Consider the following 19,637-nt stretch of genomic DNA (forward strand, 5'->3'; position numbering starts at 1 on the left):
GATGACTTCTATCTCTCTGCTGGTGATGCCCTTGTTGATGCAATCCAGCATCATCTTGGCCGCCTTTGCTGCAGCAGCACACTGTTTGCTCAGATTTAGCTTGTTCTCCACCGGGACCCCCGGGTCCCTTTCCACAGCTGCTCCCCAGCTGGATAGTTCCCAGCCTGTACCGCACTCCTGGATATGCTTTCCTAGGTGCAAGACCTAACTTTTGACTTTGTTGAACTTCATAAGGTTCTCATTAGACCATTCTTCCAGCCTATCCAAGTCTTCCTGCAGAGTGGCTCTCCGCTCCAAAGCGTTCGCTTGCCCACTCAGTTTGGTATCATCATCAAGCTTCATCAGGGTACGCTCGATCCCATCATCCACATCACTTATGAAGATATTTAACAGTGTTGGGCCCAATATCGATCCCTGGGGGATCCCGCTTGTGACAGGTTGCCAGTTTGAAAAGGAGCTATTTACTACCACCCTCTGGGGGTTGCCTGTCAGCAAGTTCCCCACCCACCAAACAGACCGCTTGTCTAGACTGTAACACATCACTTTCTCTAGGAGGCTGTGGGAAACCATATCAAAAGCCTTGGAGAAATCCAGGACCATGTCCACCGCTCGCCCCACATCAACCAAGCAGGTCACTTTGTCATAGAAGGCAATCAGGTTTGTCAAGCATGATCTGCCCTTGGTGAATCCATGCTGGCTTTTCCCAATCATGTGCTTCATTGGACTTGTGGTACCACACAGGAGGATTCGATCCACAGCTTTCCCAGGGACTGAAGTATGACTGATGGGCTTACAATTTCCTGGATCCTCCTTTATGCCCTTCATGTAGATGGCGTGACATTAGCCTTCTTCCAGTCTTCTGGGACATCACCCAATCTCCGCAACTTCTCAAAGATTATGGAAAGCAGCCTTACCACAACCTTCTTACGGTGCTACACTCGCCTCCTCTGTCACTCTTTGGTGTATGGCTCCTTCCTAGGTATCTGCAAAAACAATAATATCAAACAAGTCACCCGGTTGCAGAGCAATAGCTTAACAATTCCAAAAGTCTTGTTTCCATTTAAGAATCAATCTGCTTCACTACCCCTGAACAGCCCCTCCCACACGGCTCGGCTCATCCCCATAAAACACCATTGCAAGAGCTGTCCACACAGCCTGCCAACAGCTACTGAGTCCGAGATGACTGTACAACCGTTGCCTCGACGGTCTAGGCATATCAACATATTAACCATAGACTCTTATGGCTATTCCACCTCCCCCTGACTCTACACTCCCAGGCAGGGCTGCTCCAAGCCACACACACATGCACAGACCAACACTATACAGAACACTACAAACAACGCGCCTCAAAGAGGAGAGAAAACTCTCGGCAAGAAGAATGACACCTAAACGGAAGACGCCGTCGGGCAAGAAGACCTGCAGGGCTGTGACATGACGAGGCTCTATGGCAACACCAGAGAAAGAGTAGAACGTCATGACCCATGACAAGAAGCTGCTTTCAAAACTGAGAAGATGTATGCGCAAGAAGCCTGGCCTCTAGACCTAAGAGCGTAAGGATGCAGGGAAACAATCCCAGTCTGCAAAAATAGATGTCTAGAGAGCAGAGCTGCTCACGCAGCCGGGAAGGCTGCCGCAAAAGAGGACCGTCAAGAAACTTCGAGACACGAGACCGATCCACGCTTTCAGCTTGTAACGCAAGGAAAAAAGCGCCCTATTGGCCCTATGCCAATGAGTACAGGCATTCAAGATCCTAGGGATGGCGCCTGAGGCATGTGCTGTGCTCCTCGAGCGCAAAGAGGACATCGAGACTCGAGGAAGGCCTAGGACACAGAAGACAGACCACACAAACTGCACAACAACAGACACAGGCTGGAACTGCCCTGCCCGGCTCATACTAACATCATGCTGATAAGTAACCTGCTCCCTTTAACTGCCCAAGAGGGACTGTCCCTGGACAGTCCCCTGCCCTACACTGTCTTTAAAACCCCTTCATACAATTGCCAACCCGGTCCCCTCCCTCCCTCGACCGATCTCCAGCACCAGTGCCTCAACTTAGCTTTCAGAGGACCGGGAGTCTGAATCCATCCTCTACAGGAAAAACCACAATCAGCCCACTGGGTTAATCCTGCAGTCGCCAGGTTCCTCTTCATCACCTGCAAAAAACAAACACCAATGCATGCACAACAGTGCCGCCAGTCAGCGTCACATCCGTCAACATGGACCTTTCCCACAACATCCTCCACCTCAGACACACCATTGCATTCCACTCACCTGCTCCACGCCGATTCCAGACTCAGACGCTGCAGCTGTCATCGCTTGTGATGCCTAGGATACCAAGAGACACAAAGTTACCATTGCACTTGCCAGAAACCCCCAGCCCCATACTCCTCCTCTCTACTACCCAGCTCACCTCAAATGCTCATCCAATTCCAAAGGCAGCCCGCACGGCACCTGCAAAACCACAGAGAAACACTTCAGTTGCCATGTAACACTTTGCTATTAGACGCCAACCCGGCCCACAATCGCCTCACCTTCTCGGACCCCTTCGTCAGCATGCGGCAGAGGCACCCCTTTGAGCCTGCGTGCGACACCTGCAAAAACCCAAGCGTAAAGGCACGTGCTGAGATACTGCCTGAAACTGCAGCCTGCCCACAGTGATTCCTATCTCCCTCTCCTTTACCTTGGCCGCTCAGCTGAGCGGCCTCCATCAGCTTGGGTTGCCACATTGAAGCTTGCGCACCACCTGTAAGACACAAACAACAAGGCTTGCTTATAACTTCACCAGCAATACAACACCTGAAACATAACCGCTACTTCAGCCCACCAATCACCGGTCACCTTGCCCGAGTCAGCTCTGGTGCCCATATCCCACATTGCTCTTTGCTTTACACCTTCAAATTAAAAGAAAAATAGAAATACCATAATGTAGTCGTATAGCCACCAGTCACATCTTCCCTCTAATACCACCCACCAACCCACCTTCTTCTAGTGCTCCGCTCGCCTCTTGACCATCGCCCTGCACTGCTCATCCCTCTGCATCTGCAAAAACAATATTGAATGAGTCAGCCGGATGCAGAGCAATAGTTTAATAATTCCAGAGGACTTATTTCCGTGTAGGAATACTATCTAGAATCTAACTATACATCCTATCATTAAACAAAATTTAGAAGTCAAACATTTAGCCCTACACATACAAGCCTTAACACCTTTGAGACTCAATTTCCTTCACTACCCCTGAACAGCCCCTCCCACACGGCTCGGCTCATCCCCATAAAACACCATTGCAAGAGCTGTCCACACAGCCTGCCAACAGCTACTGAGTCCGAGATGACTGTACAACCGTTGCCTCGACGGTCTAGGCATATCAACATATTAGCCATAGACTTTTATGGCTATTCCACCTATCCCTGACTCTACACCCTCGGGCAGGGCAGCTCCTAGCCACACACACATGCACAGACCAACACTACATGGAACCCTGTTGGAGAAAGTTAGCCAGACTAGGCCGCGGTGGGAAAATTCTGAGTCATGCTGACAAGGGAGAAAAGAAAGTCATGCTGACCTTGCTCTGTGCAGATAAGCAACTTTGAGAAAGTACAGTATAAGAAAAACAGGATGGAACCCGGACCACGTAGCAGTAACCGAAAGTAGGAGGAATATGATAATGTAATTTTTAGAGCTAAGCCAATGATTGTGAGACAAGTATGCATAAGGTAGAACTTAGTGTATAAATATGTGTAGGGTTTTACAATAAAGTTGAAGCTGGCCTTATCACTCACATTGAGTCGACTGCCTGCCTTCCCTCGCTCGTCGCAAGTGGCGCCCGAACAGGGACCCCCCATCCCTGTTTTCCACCGGACAGCGAGATCGGAGAAGCACTGGTAGCAGCGACCAGGGAGCAGAAGATCAGTAGACGCTGTCGCGGCGTGCCTGATCCGTGCTTGAACCCAGGATGATTAAAAGGGGTTCGCCGTCCGATAGAAGGCTACCCGTGGGAAAAGGCTGCAAACGACCGGATAATTAAGAGGGTCAAGAGAAGCGCGCAATGGAAGTAGAGGTAGCCTTCGATATTTTAAAATGCTTTTTAGAAGAGCGGGGAGTAAGCCAATTAAAAGACCTGGCTGGGTTAATTGCATTAGGGAAAGCGAAAGGGTTTTTTAAAGACCCTGAAAGCATGTTTGAAGTAGACGAGTGGCGTTCTTATGGAGATTGTTTGTGGGATCTAGTAATTGATGATGATAAATCAGCAAGAAAATTAATGAAATCTTGGAGAGATGTTATTAATTGTATAAAAAGATATAAAACTGAAAGGCGAATAGCTACAGCCACCTCAGATCGGCTTGAGCAGTCCGATCCTGCCGCTGGACGTCTCACAGCAGAGGGTGACTACTTTTCACCTCGGCCTTCGGGAATTCCTGTTCCCGTTGTTTGCCGACCCTCTCGTCCCCCTCCTGATCCGCCGACAGAAAGGGAGGGGGAGAGGGAGGGTCCAAGTGAAAATGAGAGGGTAGACAGTAGCGGACAGGAGACTGCTCAAGCTGAAAGTCTTCTAAAGGCCCCACCCCCCCCTCCCGTCCCAAGCTCATCAACAGCCGCGTTTAGTGCGGGTTAGTTGGGACAAAATAGCACGAGAAGCTGTTGAACAAAAAGATTTTGATTTATTAGATCAAATTAGCCCTCAAGCCTTCCCGGTAATCTACCAGGTAGATAACGCGGGGGCTATGACTGGGGTGCATCAGGCCCTAGATTGGAAAATATTAAATCAATTGCAAAACACAGTTAATGTGCAAGGCAAATGCTAAACTATATCTGGGGTAGCGGAATGCTATGTCCAGAAGATATTAAGAACATAATGAGGCCTATTTTGAAGCAATCACAACAATTACTTTGGCAAGCTCACTGGCAAAGACTTTGTGAAATATCTGCGCACTTGCCCCGAGCCCCAAATGATCATTTAGCTGGAGTAACTGTAGAACAACTAATGGGTATAGGTCCTTTTGCCTCTGTAGAAATGCAGATGCAAACTGGTCCAGACGTGTTGTTAGAATCTATGAAATTAGCACGAGAAGCCTTGCAGAAAGTTAAAACTACACCAGCTCCTCCCTCATATATATCAATTAAACAAGGAAGAGAGGAGCCTTTTGCATCTTTTGTAGATAGAGTCACAGACGCTATTGACCACGCAGATATGGCAGATTTTATGAAAGGACCTTTGCTGAGACAGTGTGTATTAGAGAATTGTAATACTTATACGAAGGGCATCCTTGTCACCTTACCCTTAGACGCCACCATAGAAGTCATGTTAGAGCGAATGAGTAGAGTTCCTGTAGGAGCTCAAGCCATGTTAGTTGAAACAACCAGAGAACTAGGGGAAAAATTAGTCAAGGCGCAGGGACAGGCGTTTGCAGCTCTTGCCCCACTGAAGCCTCCGGATGCCCACCAAAGTAAGACGACTGGCCGACGACAGTATAAGTGCTTCCGATGTGGCTACCCAGGACATCTGCGTCGACAATATCGGGAGCTGCCAGAACTGTCAAATGAATAATCATAATACTACGGTCTGCCGGCGTTCGGGAAACGGGAAACCGAGCGCCAAGAGCCGCAGCGCACCGACACCAATCGCGGCTCCGGTCACCTTCAGGCCAACGGCAGCCCCCAACCAAACGACAGTGCAGAGATACCAGACGCCATTGCCCAGCTTCGACCAGCAACCCAACTTCGACCAGCAACCAGGGGGAGCCTCGGACTGGATCTGGCAACAGCAGTAGATGTCACGCTAATTGACGACCGGCCGCGAAAAATTGCTACAGGAATTAAAGGGCCCATAGTTATCAATGGACAATCTCATGGAGCGTTATTGTTGGGGCGATCATCCAGTGGTCTCCAAGGACTTTTTATATTACAAGGACTTATCGATTGTGATTCAAAAACTCAGTACCCACATCGTTGACCGAGCAGTGGATCGTATTGACCCTGACTTACCTGTGGACTTAACCGTTTTGCACGGCCCCACACATTTTATTGGTGCACTCACGCAGTGCAAAAAGAAAAAGGGGGAGACTGTGAGAGTATTAGAATGGATATTTACCGGAATGCAACCAAAGACTACAATTCAAGATAACGACACGTTTGATTGGAATGTGCTAGATTGAATTTATAGCTGTTACTGCTGTTTAGCTATTAATTCGCAGGCTCTTTTGCTTGCCATGGGCCTTGCTTGCCTTAATGTGTATTAGAGTCTTGTGCTCGTTAGTGGCTGCTTTTTTACTCTCGCTGCTTGCTGTACTGCTGCACTGCTTATCGTCTTACTGTGCTGTGCCTGGGAACATTCTGATAACAGCAATAGGGATGCGCCTGGGCCGGCAGATGGCCAGGGCATCGCTGCTGCTTCTGTGCTGCTGTGCCGGACAGGCTGGAACTGCAGCGTGAACTCGAATCAAAGGGACTGTGACCTGTGGCTGAGTCCATGCGGGACAGGACACCCCGAGGCGTCTGTGACTGTGGATAAGCCCATGCCCAAGCAGCAGGAACCACCTGAACCAACGGAGGACAAACTTTACAAGGAGCAGCGCAAGTGCAGCAGTGACCCGACCTGAGCCGGCTTTGGTGCCCAGTAACTCCACGCAACGCACCACCTCTGCTGACCTGAGTGACCACCATAACAGATGGAGCCCAAAGTCATGGACTAAATGAATGCAGTGGACATTTTGTGTACATTTATGGATATTTTATGGACATTTTACAGGGGATTGTGCGGGCCTGTCCTACGTGTAGCCACCATGGGCCTGGTCTCGGAATCGGCGTGAATCCCAGGGGACTCGAGGCCAGAGAATTGTGGCCAGTGGATGTGACTCACGTTGCTGACTTTGGCAGACTGAGATATATACATGTTACGATTGACACCTATAGCAAATTTATATGGGCCACGGCACAAACAGGAGAACGAGCACTCCACGTAATGCGACATTTGACTAGTTGTTTTGCAGTTATGGGAGTGCCACAAACGATAAAAACTGACAATGGCCCTGCATACACAAGCGCCAAAGTGAAACGTTTTTTCCAAACGTGGGGAGTGCGACATACTACTGGTATTCCACACTCACCCACGGGACAAGCTATCATTGAAAGGGCGCATCAAACGCTGAAACAATATTTGCAAAAATTTAGGGAAATCTCAGATGTACAAGAAAGACTTGTTAAGACTCTTTTTGTGCTAAATCATTTATGTATTTTTGCAGATCAGAAAGAGCCACCAGCATGGGTGCATGGTTATCCTAAAGAAAATAAGGATGACAAGCCAGTTTTCGTTACGTATAGAGATCCAGCAACCGGACTGTGGAAAGGTCCAGCAGAAGTGAAGTATATGGGTAGAGGTTATATGTGTGTACTTACTCCCACAGGGCCGAAGTGGATTCCAAGCCGCTGGACCAAAGCTGCTGTTGCTGATGATGATCAATGCAGCTCTGTCTGTACTGATCCCAGCGATGCCGTTGCCCAGCCGTGCAAACTTATGGGTGGCGTGGGCAAATAAAACTGGGACGACAGACTTTTGCCTGAGTTCAGCTACGGCAACTGAGCCCTTTAAAACATGTCTGATAGGCTTTCCTGAAATTATTGCCAGAGATTTTGATAATTGGACGTCTGTAACAGTTAATTGTATAAATGTTACTGTAGCAAATTGCTCGGTACAACTAATAAGAGCCCTAAATCACACTCTCCCTTGGGACCCCCAAGAAATTGACCTTTTGGGGTCAGAAAAAATTGGAAATGCAACTGATAACGTTACTACTCAGACATGTTTTGTGTTTGGCAGCTTTAGCCGCTTTGCCGCACAGGCCCAGACCTTTCAGTCATTGATCGGCATAAGCAGCCGCACTGATGATAACAACCCTTTTGTTAATACCACCGGTTGGACTGTTGTTTCACCTTTTACGAAAGGATTCGAAATAGGCCAATATTGTGGGAATTATAACGCTTCCAAAACACTCAGTGCCTATGGACGGAGTATGAAGGGAACCAATAACTCTTTGTGGAACAATGATACGGCCAAAGCTCTTCCCCCCGGATATTTTTTGATCTGTGGGGATCGAGCATGGCCTGGCATTCCAAAGAACGCCTTTGGAGGGCCTTGTTATGTAGGTAAATTAACTCTGCTCACAGTTAGCTGACAAAGTTGGCTCAATATAACTACAGTAGCGACAAATCGACACAAAAGGTCTATACATCAATTGCAAGCAGATTGTAACAACAATATAGAATTATGGTCAACCACAGCCAAGGTATTTGCTTCCCTAGTGCCCAACATAGGCACTGAGCAAGCGCTGGCTTGGTATTTTATTAACAATTATAGTTATAGTAAAAATAGCATATCACTGTATTTTAAATAATGTTGTAAAAATGAACCACAATGTACTGGTGGTCCAAAAAGAAAAAGGGGGAAATGTTGGAGAAAGTTAGCCAGACTAGGCCGCGGTGGGAAAATTCTGAGTCATGCTGACAAGGGAGAAAAGAAAGTCATGCTGACCTTGCTCTGTGCAGATAAGCAACTTTGAGAAAGTACAGTATAAGAAAAACAGGATGGAACCCGGACCACGTAGCAGTAACCGAAAGTAGGAGGAATATGATAATGTAATTTTTAGAGCTAAGCCAATGATTGTGAGACAAGTATGCATAAGGTAGAACTTAGTGTATAAATATGTGTAGGGTTTTACAATAAAGTTGAAGCTGGCCTTATCACTCACATTGAGTCGACTGCCTGCCTTCCCTCGCTCGTCGCAGAACCCTACAAACAACATGGCTTAAAGAGGAGAGAAAACTCTTGGCAAGAAGAATGACACCCGGATGGAAGACACCGCTTGGCAAGACGACGCATGGGACTGCGACAGTGATGTGAGGAGGCTCTGAGGCAACCCCAGAAAGAGTAGAACGTCATGGCCCGTGACAAGAAGTTATTCTCAAAACTGAGAGGATGTACAAGCAAGAAGCCTGGCCTCAAGACCTAAGAGCGTAAGGATGCAGGGAAGAAATCCCAGTCCATGAAAAGAGACGGCTAGAGAGCAGAGCTGCTCACGCAGCCGGGAAGGATGCCGCAAAAGAGGACCGTCTGGAAACTTCGAGACACAAGACCGATCCACGCTTTCAGCTTGTAACGCAAGGAAAAAGCGCCCTATTGGCGCTATGCCAACGAGTACAGGCATTCAAGATCCTAGAGATGACGCTGGAGGCTTGTGCTGTGCTCCTCGAGCACAAAGAGGACATTGAGACTTAAGGAAGGCCTAAGACACAGAAGACAGACCACACAAACTACACAACAACAGACACAGGCTGGAACTGCCCTGCCCGGCTCACGCTAACATCATACTGATAAGTAACCTGCTCCCTTTATCTGCCCAAGGGGGACTGTCCCTGGACAGCCCTTTGCCCTAACTAACTTTAAATGCACCTTCCTGCCGTTGCCAATCTTGTCTCCCTGCCCCCTCCCCAGCCATCGTCCCTCAACTCAGCTTTCAGAGGGCCGGGAGGTCTGAATCCATCCTTGACAAAAAACACATTGGCTAGCTGATATTTTCCTGCAGTCACCAGGTTCCTCTTCAGGATCTGGAAAAAAAAACACCAACCAACACACACACCAGCAGTAAGCATCATGACAGTAGACGCCACTCTCTTCCACAACACCCTCATCCTCACAAGAGCCCTGGCATTGCACTTGCCTCTTCCACGCCGATTCCAGAGTGGGACACTGCGGCCGCCATTACTTGTGACACCTAAGATACCAAGACACACAAAGTTAACATTGCGTTTGTGAGAAATCACCAGTCCCATGCTCCTCCTCTCTACCCCCCAGCTCACCTCAAATGCTCATCCAATTCCAAAGGCGGCCCACACGGCACCTGCAAAACCACAGAGAAACACTTTGCTGAGTTGCCGTCTAATACTTTAGACGCCAACCTGGCCCACAACTGCCTCACCTTCTCGGACCCCTTCGTCAGCATGTGGCGGCGGCGTCCCTCCAAGCCTGCGTGCAGCACCTGCAGAAACCCAAGCGAAAAGGCACGTGCTGAGATACTGCCTGAAACTGCAGCCTGCCCACAGTGTTTCCTATCTCCCTCTCATTGACCTTGGCCACTCAGCTGTCCAGCCTCTATCATTTTGGGTTGCAACATTGAGGTTTGTGCACCACCTGTAAGAGACCCAAAGAACATGGGTTGCTTATAACTTCACCAGCAATACAACACCTGAAGCATAACCGCTCCTTCAGCTCACCAATCACCGCCCACCTTGGCCGAGTCAGCTCCAGTGCCCATATCCCACGGTCCTCCTCCCTTTGCACCTTCAAATAAAAAAAAAAAATACAGTAGTGTAGTCATATAGCCACCAGTCACATCTTCCCTCTAATACCACCCATCAATCCTCCTTCTTTTAGTGCTCTGCTCATCCCTCTACATCTGCAAAAACAATATTGAATGAGTCACTCGGATGCAGAGCAATAGCTTAACAATTGCAGAAGACTTGTTTCCATGCAGGAATACTATCTAGAATCCAACTATACTTCCTGCCATTAAACAAATTTTATAACTCAAACATTAAGTCATACACATGCAAGCCTTAACGCCTTTGAGATTCAATTTCCTTCACTAACCCTGCACAGCACCTCACACATGGCTCAGCTCATCCCCATAAAACGTTATCAAAAGAGCTGTCCATGCAGCCTGCCAACAGCTACTGAGTCTGAGATGACTGTACAGCCTTTGCCTCAACAGTCTAGGCATATCAACATATTAACCATAGACTATTATGGCTATTCCACCTACCCCCGACTCTACACCCCCAGGCATAGCAGCTCCAAGCCACACACACACACACGCACAGACCAACACTACATGGAACCCTACAAAAAATGCACCTCAAAGAGGAGAGAAAACTCTCGGCAAGAAGAATGACACCCAGATAGAAGATACTGTCGGGCAAGACGACCTGTGGGACCATAACGGTGACGTGAGGAGGCTCTGTGGCAACCCCAGAAAAAGGAGTAGAACCTCACGGCCCGTGACAAGAAGATACTCTCAAAACTGAGAGGATGGATGTGCAAGAAGCCTGGCCTCAAGGCCTAAGAACCTAAGGATGCAGGGAAGAAATCCCAGTCCGTGAAAATGGACAGCTGGAGAGCAGAGCTGCTCACGCAGCCAGGAAGGATGCTGCAAAAGATGACCATCCGGAAAGTTTGAGACACGAGACTGATCCACACTTTCAGCTTGTAATGCAAGAAAAGAAGTGCCTATCAGGTGCTATGCTGATGAGTGAAGGCATTCAAGGCCTTAGGGATGGCACCCATGCCCCTCAAGCGCAAAGAGCAATGAGGACATCGAGACCTGAGGAAGGCCTAAGACACAGAAGACAGACCACACAAACTACACAACAGACAGGCTGGAACTGCCCTGCCCAGCGTCATAGTGAAGAGTGGCCAGCTCCCTTTATCTGCCCAAAGCAGACTGTTCCTGGACAGCCCCCTGCCCTACACTACCTTTAAAACCCCTTCATGCAATTGCCAACCTTGTCCACTAAGCCTTATCCACTAGCTCCCCCTGATTCCTCTCCAGCACCAGTGCCTCAAAACTTAGCTTTCAGATGGCCAGGAGACGGAATCCATCCTCAACATGGAAAACCAGTCAGCCCACTGGATTAATCTTGCAGTCGCCAGGTTCCTCTTCATCACCTGCAAAAAACAAACACCAATGCATGCACAACAATGCCATCAGTCAGCATCACATCAGTCAACATGGACCTTTCCCCCAACATCCCTCACCTCAGACATGCTGTGGCATTCCGCTCACCTGCTCCACGCTGATTCTAGTATCAGAGGCTGCAGCTGTCATCGCTTGTGGCGCATATGGTACCAAGAGACACGAAAGCACCTGTCCTGTGCTCCTCCTTTCTGCTACTCAGCTCACCTCAAACACTCATCCAGTTCCAAAGGCAGCCCGCTCAGCACCTGCAAGATCAGGGAGAAGCATCATGGAGAAGATTCACAGAGTTGCTATGTAATACTTTGCTACGAGATGCCAACCCGGCCCACAATTGCCTCACCTTCTCAGGCCCCTTGTCAGCACACAGCAGCAGAACCCCTCCAAGTCTGCATGCAGCACCTGCAGAAACCCAAGCAAAAAGGCACATGCTGAGATACTGCCCGAAACTGCAGCCTGCCCACACCAATTCGTGTCTCACACTCCTTTACCTTGACAGCCCTCCCACCTGGCCTCTGTCAGCTTTGGTTGCCACGTTGATGTTTGTGCACCACCTGTAGACCCAAACAACATGCATTGCTTATAACTTCACCAGCAATACAACACCTGAAAAATAACCGCTAATTCAGCCCACCAATCACCACTCACCCGCTCGCCTTACCCAAGTCAGCTCCGGTGCCTATATCCCACATTGCTCTTCACTTTGTCCCTTCAAATTAAAAAAAAAAACCACTGTAATGTAATCATATAGCCACCAGTCACATCTTCCCTCTAATACCACACACCAACCCATCTAGTTACAGCACTCTGCTCCGCTCTCCTCTGTCGCCCTGTGGTGCGCAGCTCGTCCCTCTGCATCTGCCAAAAACATAATGATCGAACAAGTCACAGGGTTGCAGAGCAATAGCTTAACAATTCCAGAGGACCTGTTTCCTGTTAAGAACACCATCTAGAATCCAAACAAACATACATCCTGCCGTTAAAAAAAAAAACAAACCCAACCGACAACGTTGAAGCCCCACACATACAACACCTTTGAGATTCAATCTGTTTCACTACCCCTGAACAGCCCCTCCGACACAACCCTGCTCATCCCCATAAAAGCTATTGAAAAAGCTGACCAAGCAGCCTGCCGATGGCTACTTGATCTGAGATGACTGCACAACCTTGGCCTCAACAGTCTAGGCATATCTACATATTAGCCATAGACTCTTGTCGCTATTCCACCTACCCCTGACTCTACACCCACGGGCAGGGCGGCTCCAAGCCAAACGCACACACGCACAGACCGACAGTACACAGAATGCTACAGACAACATGCCTCAAAGGCGAGAGAAAACTCTTGGCAAGAATGACAACACCCGGACAGAAGACGCCATCAGGCGAGACGACCCGCAGGACCATGACGGTGATGTGAGGAGGCTCTATGGCAACCCCAGAGAAAGTATAACGTCGTGGCCCGTGACAAAAAGTTGCTCTCAAAACTGATAAGATGTACGTGCAAGAAGCCTGGCCTCAAGACCTAAGAGCGTAAGGATGCGGGGAAGAAATCCCAGTTCGCAAAAAAAGTGGATGGCTAGAGAGCAGAGCCGCTCAAGCAGCTGGGTAGGATGCCACAGAAGAGGACCATTGGGAAATTTCCCAGATGGGAGACGAATCCGCGCTTTAAGCTAGTAATGCAAGAAAACAGGCACCTGATTGTCACTATGCTGATGAGTACAGGCGTTCGAGACGCTCGGGATGGTGCCCAGGCACGTGCCGTGCTCCTCGAGCGCAAAGAGTAACATGGACACCAAGACCCGAAGAAGGCCTAAGGCGCAGAAGACAGACCACACAAACTACACAACAACAGACACAGGCTGGAACTGCCCTGCCTGGCCCACGCTAGTGTCATGCTGAAGAGTAGCCGTCTGCCTTTAACTGCCTGAAGCAGACTGTTCCTGGACAGCTCTCTGCCCTACACTGTCCTTAAAACCCCTTCATGCAATTGCCAACCCAGTCCCCTCCCTCACCCAGCGCCAGTGGCCCAACTTAGCTTTCAGACGGCCAGGAGTATCGATCCGTCCTCAACAAGGAAAACCACAATCATCCCACTGGATTAATCCTGCATTCACCAGGTTCCTCTTCAGTATCTGAAAAAAAAAAACCAACCAAACAAAAATCAATGCATGCACAACAGTGCCGTCAGTCAGCATCACGTCGGCCAACATCAACCTTCCCACAACACCCGCCACCTCAGATGCGTGTGGCATTCCACTCACCTGCTCTGTGCTGATTCCAGAGTCAGACGATGCGGCTGTAGTCGCTTATGATGCCTAGGGTACCAAAAGACACAAAATTACCGTTGCACTTGCCAGAAATCACCAGCCCCATGCTCCTCCTCTCTATTACCCAGCTCACCTCAAACGCTCAGCCAATTCCAAAGGCAGCCCCCACAGAACCTGCAAAACCAGAGAGAAACACTTCGCTGACTTGCCATATAATACTTTGCTATTAGACGCCAGCCCGGCCCACAACTGCCTCGCCTTCTTGGACCGCTTGTCAGCACACGGTGTCACCCCTCCGAGCCCGTGTGCGGCGCCTGCAAAAACACAAGCTAGAAGGCACATGCCGAGATACTGCTGGAAACCGCAGCCCATGCCGATCTCTGTGTCTTCCGCTCCTTTACCTGGACAGCTCGCCCATCCAGCCTCTGTCAGCTTGGGTTGCCACCCTGAGGTTTCTGCACCGCATGCAAGACGCAAACAACACAGATTGCTTATAATTACATCAGGAATAGAACACCTGAAGAATAACTGCTACTTCAGCTCACCAACCGCTGCTCACCTTGCCCAAGTAAGCTCCGGTGCCTATATCCCATGTTGCTCCTCGCTTCGCACCTTCCAATTAAAAAAAACTTTACTATAATGTGGTCATATAGCCACCAGTCACATTTTCCTCCTAAAACCACACGCCAACCCACCTCGTTACAGCGCTCCGCTCTTCCATCACCCTTGGGTGTGCAGCTTGTCCCTCTGCATCTGCAAAACCAATATCATCAAACAAGTAACCCGGATGCACAGTGATAGCTTAACAATTCCAGAGGACTTGCTTCCTGTTAGGAATACCATCTAGAATCAAACTACAGCCTGCCATTAAACGAAAGATATAAATCAAACATTAAGCCCTATGCATACAAGCCTTAACACCTTGGAGGTTCCATCTGCTCAACTACCACTATAGCTCACTCTCCCACACAGCTCCAGTCATCCCCTCTGCACCTGCAAAACACTACAGAAATTGCTTTCCTCACCTGCTGCTGACAGCTACTCAGTCAAGATGACTGCACAACCTTTGCCTCGATAGTCTAGGCATATCAACATATTAACCGTAGACTCTTATCGCTGTTCTAACTACCCCTGACTCTACACCCACGGGCAGGGCGGCTCCAAGCCAAACGCACACACACACAGACCGACACTACACGGAACGTTACAAACAACACACCTCAAAGGTAAGAAAACTCTCGGCGAGAAGAATGACACCCAGACGGAAGATGTTGTCAGGCAAGACTACCCATGTCACGGTGACGTGAGGAGGCTCTACGGCAACCCCAGAGAAAGAGTAGAACATCGTGACCCATGACAAGAAGTTACTCTCAAAACTGAGAAGACGTACACACAATAAGCCTGGCTTCGAGACCCAAGAAAGGTAAGGATGGAGGGAAATGATCCCAGTCAGCAAAAATGGACAACTGTACAGTAGAGGTGCTCACACAGCCAGGAAGAACGCCGCAAAAGATGACCATCTGGAAAAATCCAGGATGCGAGAGCGATCCACGCTTTAAGCTAGGAACGCAAGAAAACAAGCACCCGATCGGCGCTACGGCGGTAAGTACAGGCATTCGAGGCCCTAGGAATAGCGCTCGAGACCTGAGGACGAATCTAAGACACAGAAGACAGACCACACAAACTACACAACAGGCTAGAACTGCCCTGCCCAGCACATGCTGGTGTCATGCTGAAGAGTAACCCGCTCCCTTTACCCACCCAAAGGAGACTGTTCCTGGACAGCCCTTTGCCCTACAGGAAATTTAAATCCCCATTCCTGCAATTGCCAACCTTGGCCCCTGCCCCCTCGCCAGTGCCAGTCCCTCAACTTAGCTTTCAGAGAACTGGGAGGTCTGAATCTATCCTTGACAAAAAACAACTCATCTGGCTGATACTTTCCTGCAGTTACCAGGTTCCTCTTCATCATCTGCAGAAAAGAAATACCCGCAACACCAGCAGTAAGCATCATGACAGTAGACGCCAACCTCTTCCACAACAACCTCATCCTCAGAAGCGCCGTGTTGTTCCGCTCACCTGCTCCACGTTGATGGCAGAGTCCGAGGCTGCGGCCGCTGTTATTTGTGGCACCTAAGATACCAAGAGACAAAATTACCATCGCACTTGTGCGAAATCACCGGTCCTGTGCTCCTCCTCTCTACTGCCCAGCTCACCTCAAATGCTCATCCAGTTCCAAAGGTGGCCTGCACGGCACCTACAAAACCAAAGACAAAAGCTTCATGGAGCTGCCGCAGGATACTTTCCTCTCGGACACTGACTGGGCTGACGCTCGCCTCACCTTCTCAGACCACTTGTCGAGGTGCCGCTTTGCTCCTCGGACGCTATGTGCGTCACCTGCAAAAATCAAAGCAACAAAGCAAATAACGCATGCCTCACTTGACTATCCTGCTTATCCTAGACCCGTTAATTAACTACAAGAATAACTCAAACCACCCACCGACATACAAAAATTACAGTTACTGCCAGATGACTCAAATATGAATAAAGACCGATTGGCCAAATGCCTAAAGAAGTACGGATAGCAAATGACCGTGGCTGGTGTAAGACAGACTCTTCCTTTATGGATAAATAACTCTGTGAGCTACAGCATGGAGAACCCCTCAGTAGACAGCATGCTCAAATGAGAACACTGACATATACGGGACAGTAGATTGGGCTGCCAGAAGCTACTTGCAGACAGAATGCTACTACTAGATAACATTCCACTATAAAGTCTTAAACCAAAACTGCATAGTAGTTACAGGAGAGCTGAGTGCAGACAGATGCCAAATATGACTTGATGGTCACAAAATCTAATGAAGACAGGCACCAAAAGTCTAATAGAGACTGCTCAGAGCCAAATGCTTGATGAGAGATGCTTCTTGCAAAAATATGAGCTCGATGAGGAAAAGCCAAAGGTGATGCGGACCGAGCTATTAAAATCTCAATACAGAAGTACGCATTACTTCAGGTGGCGGGATGGTTCTGCCAGGTTGGTCTGACCCAAGCACTGGGTTCTAACACCTGTCCAGTGGTATACGTGATATCTCACAGCCTCCCATCTAATAGACAGCTCCCCAGTCCAGGTCCCTGTTATACATGTCCCAGCCCCCCTCAGCCCCATGATGAAAATCAAACAGTGAAAATAAGGACTCTGCTTCATCACCTTGGCCTCCGAAAAAAGCTTGCTTCCTCTGCTGATGGTCGACACCAATATCCTCGAGCTGTTCCTTGAATGTGGGCTGACCCTTGGGTGCCTGTACTGCCAAAGGAAGAGAAAATAATTATGCTCTTTGAACATGCTCCATCATCCTCTTGTTCTTCAAGAAATCAAAAGAAAACTATCCCGATCGCTACATTATAGAAGTTTGTGCAGGAGATGGCTGAGGCCATCCCCATAAATGGAAAACTCTGCTATAGCCCTGCTTTGCCTGTCAGCGACAGTGTCCACCATCGGGGTGCCACAAACCCCTTCATGAGTCGCTAAGAAAATCATACAATTAGTTAAAAACATCTGGCAAATAAGATATGACCTAAAACCATGTGTACCCCACCTTACCCCAAAACCAGTCAGACAGCTGGCTTCCTCCCACACAAAACTCAAATCTTCAACAAATAGACAGAACAGAACAACATTACATCAAACAGAACAAAATCCTTACCCTCTGACACGCTCCGAAAGGGATTAGTGCACCCACATAATATATACTCACACTACCCATCCACGTACCGGCTTCCTCAGGGTCAGCCCTGTAAAGACGGGAGGAAGCCCGACTCTACCTCCCCAGGTGCCCCAGCATGCCACACCCCTCTCTGCCACTCCCATTGAGCGAAAACACTGGTGATGATATCTGGCAAAAAAAGAAGAGCAAAGACAGTCACAGGGACCTGCATGTCAAAAAATGACCTGACTTAACCTGCAGGAATAAACAAAAGAAGTCCTACAAAAAAAATTCTAACTAAAAAAACAGAAAATATTAAAAACCCATGAAGCTCAAAAAGACAGGACATTGTACCACACAGCAACCAAGACTGCTAGACAGATGAAGCCGTGAGGACAAGATGTCTGCCACAAAAACAGCTTGAGCCCAATTACCTATAAAGCCCTTTAGGGAATTACAGCAGCAGTCGGCCAATGGAAAAACCACGACGGTGTGATGTGGTGACTCAGAGATCTAAAATGGACACCCTTTCGCTACAGAAACTGATACTAAAACAAGAACAAGAGAACTGACGACTGACACTAGAGCAAACTTCATTGGATGCTTGAGGAAAAAGGCACAACTGGGAAAACAAAAAAAGCTTGTGTGTCCAGGACTGCAGTAAAGGAAACACCCTTGTCTGGAGATTGTTATGAGCACAAACACCACACATCTCCAAGAAATTCTAGGGAAGACAGCAACGCAAGCCTGTGCTGAAAATAAATGCCTAGCCAATACCACAAAGTAACAATGACTGTGACATCCAGAAGGATGCAAAAAATAAGTAAGTAAAAGGTACAGAAGTAAAGACCTCAGAGTTCTGGAGGATATATTTTGATGTACCTTAACATACCTAATGCTTTCCGAGATGAGACTTCTCTGACGTTCAGCCCTCTATGTTGTAATGCGGAGGCCCGGATGGTTTACTCTGCATCTCCCGTGACTTTGTTGTATCTCCCATCAGCTGCAGACAGACTAAAACAGAACAGACCTCATCAACACCCAAATCCAACTGCAAAACCCACCTCAGTAAGGCTCGTGAACACACCTCCCTTTCCCAACCATCCCCTGGTCCCAGAATTTTAGAAACCCCTTCTCTTCTCCTCAACTGTCAGGGAAGGAACTCCACTCCTTCCTGACAGCTCCTGCTCTGTATTTGCACCCCTGAACCCCCTGTGTCGGCCGCTCCTCGGGAGCTGCTCTTCCCAGCTATGCCCAGTCTTCTGCAAGCACCTCCTGTCTTCCATCTTCCCACAGACTCTGATCTCTGCTACAGCCCCACAAAATAAGTGGGGTCCTGACGCTTATAATCTACGAGGGGCTGGCCGCAAGCTGCATTGGTTCTAGAGACAACATGATACTCTGTGGGCAATTGGGAAAGGCCATAAGCCGTTCCATATGCTGAAAGACACTATGTCTTACGTCCCTGCTACTTTCTTGAACAATGCTAGAACTCCATATGCAGATGCATACAAGATGCTCACCTCAACCCCTGCTAAATACTCTCACCATTGCTCCTATCAAGAGATGATGTCAACAGCTTCTGCAACATACAGCAAAGCTGGTGAAAAACAAGGTTCCATCTTCAATAAAGTCAGGAATTCTAAAACAATACAATGCACCTGGAATAAAATAAAAACCAAAACCATATTATTAAACCATCTTTCCACCTCTGAACACCAAATACAAACCTACTGACCTGGAAAAAAAACCCCAACACATACAAGTGTACTTTCTTCTACACATGTAGCTGAACCTTGACTTGTCCTGAAGCCCTTAGCTTAAACAGACACCTCTGCTTCTCTAAATATCAAAACATGACTACCCAAATAGCTTAGACAGCTCAAAAGCTACCTCAAAAGTGGCAATCAGCTGAAGGAACAGCAGAC

General features: G+C 48.4%; 1 long non-coding RNA gene across 1 annotated transcript; it reads right to left on the bottom strand.

The window, feature by feature from the left end:
- Positions 1-12,161: 12,161 nt before the first annotated feature.
- On the bottom strand, positions 12,162-15,022 carry LOC142076121 (uncharacterized). Its single transcript, XR_012671121.1, has 3 exons — positions 14,704-15,022; positions 14,568-14,620; positions 12,162-14,182 (listed from the first exon to the last, which is right to left on the bottom strand). It is a non-coding gene; the product is annotated as an uncharacterized LOC142076121 (long non-coding RNA).
- Positions 15,023-19,637: the final 4,615 nt, after the last annotated feature.

The sequence above is a fragment of the Calonectris borealis genome, unplaced genomic scaffold (genome assembly GCF_964195595.1).
Source record: "Calonectris borealis unplaced genomic scaffold, bCalBor7.hap1.2 HAP1_SCAFFOLD_33, whole genome shotgun sequence".
NCBI classification, from domain to species: Eukaryota; Metazoa; Chordata; class Aves; order Procellariiformes; family Procellariidae; genus Calonectris; species Calonectris borealis.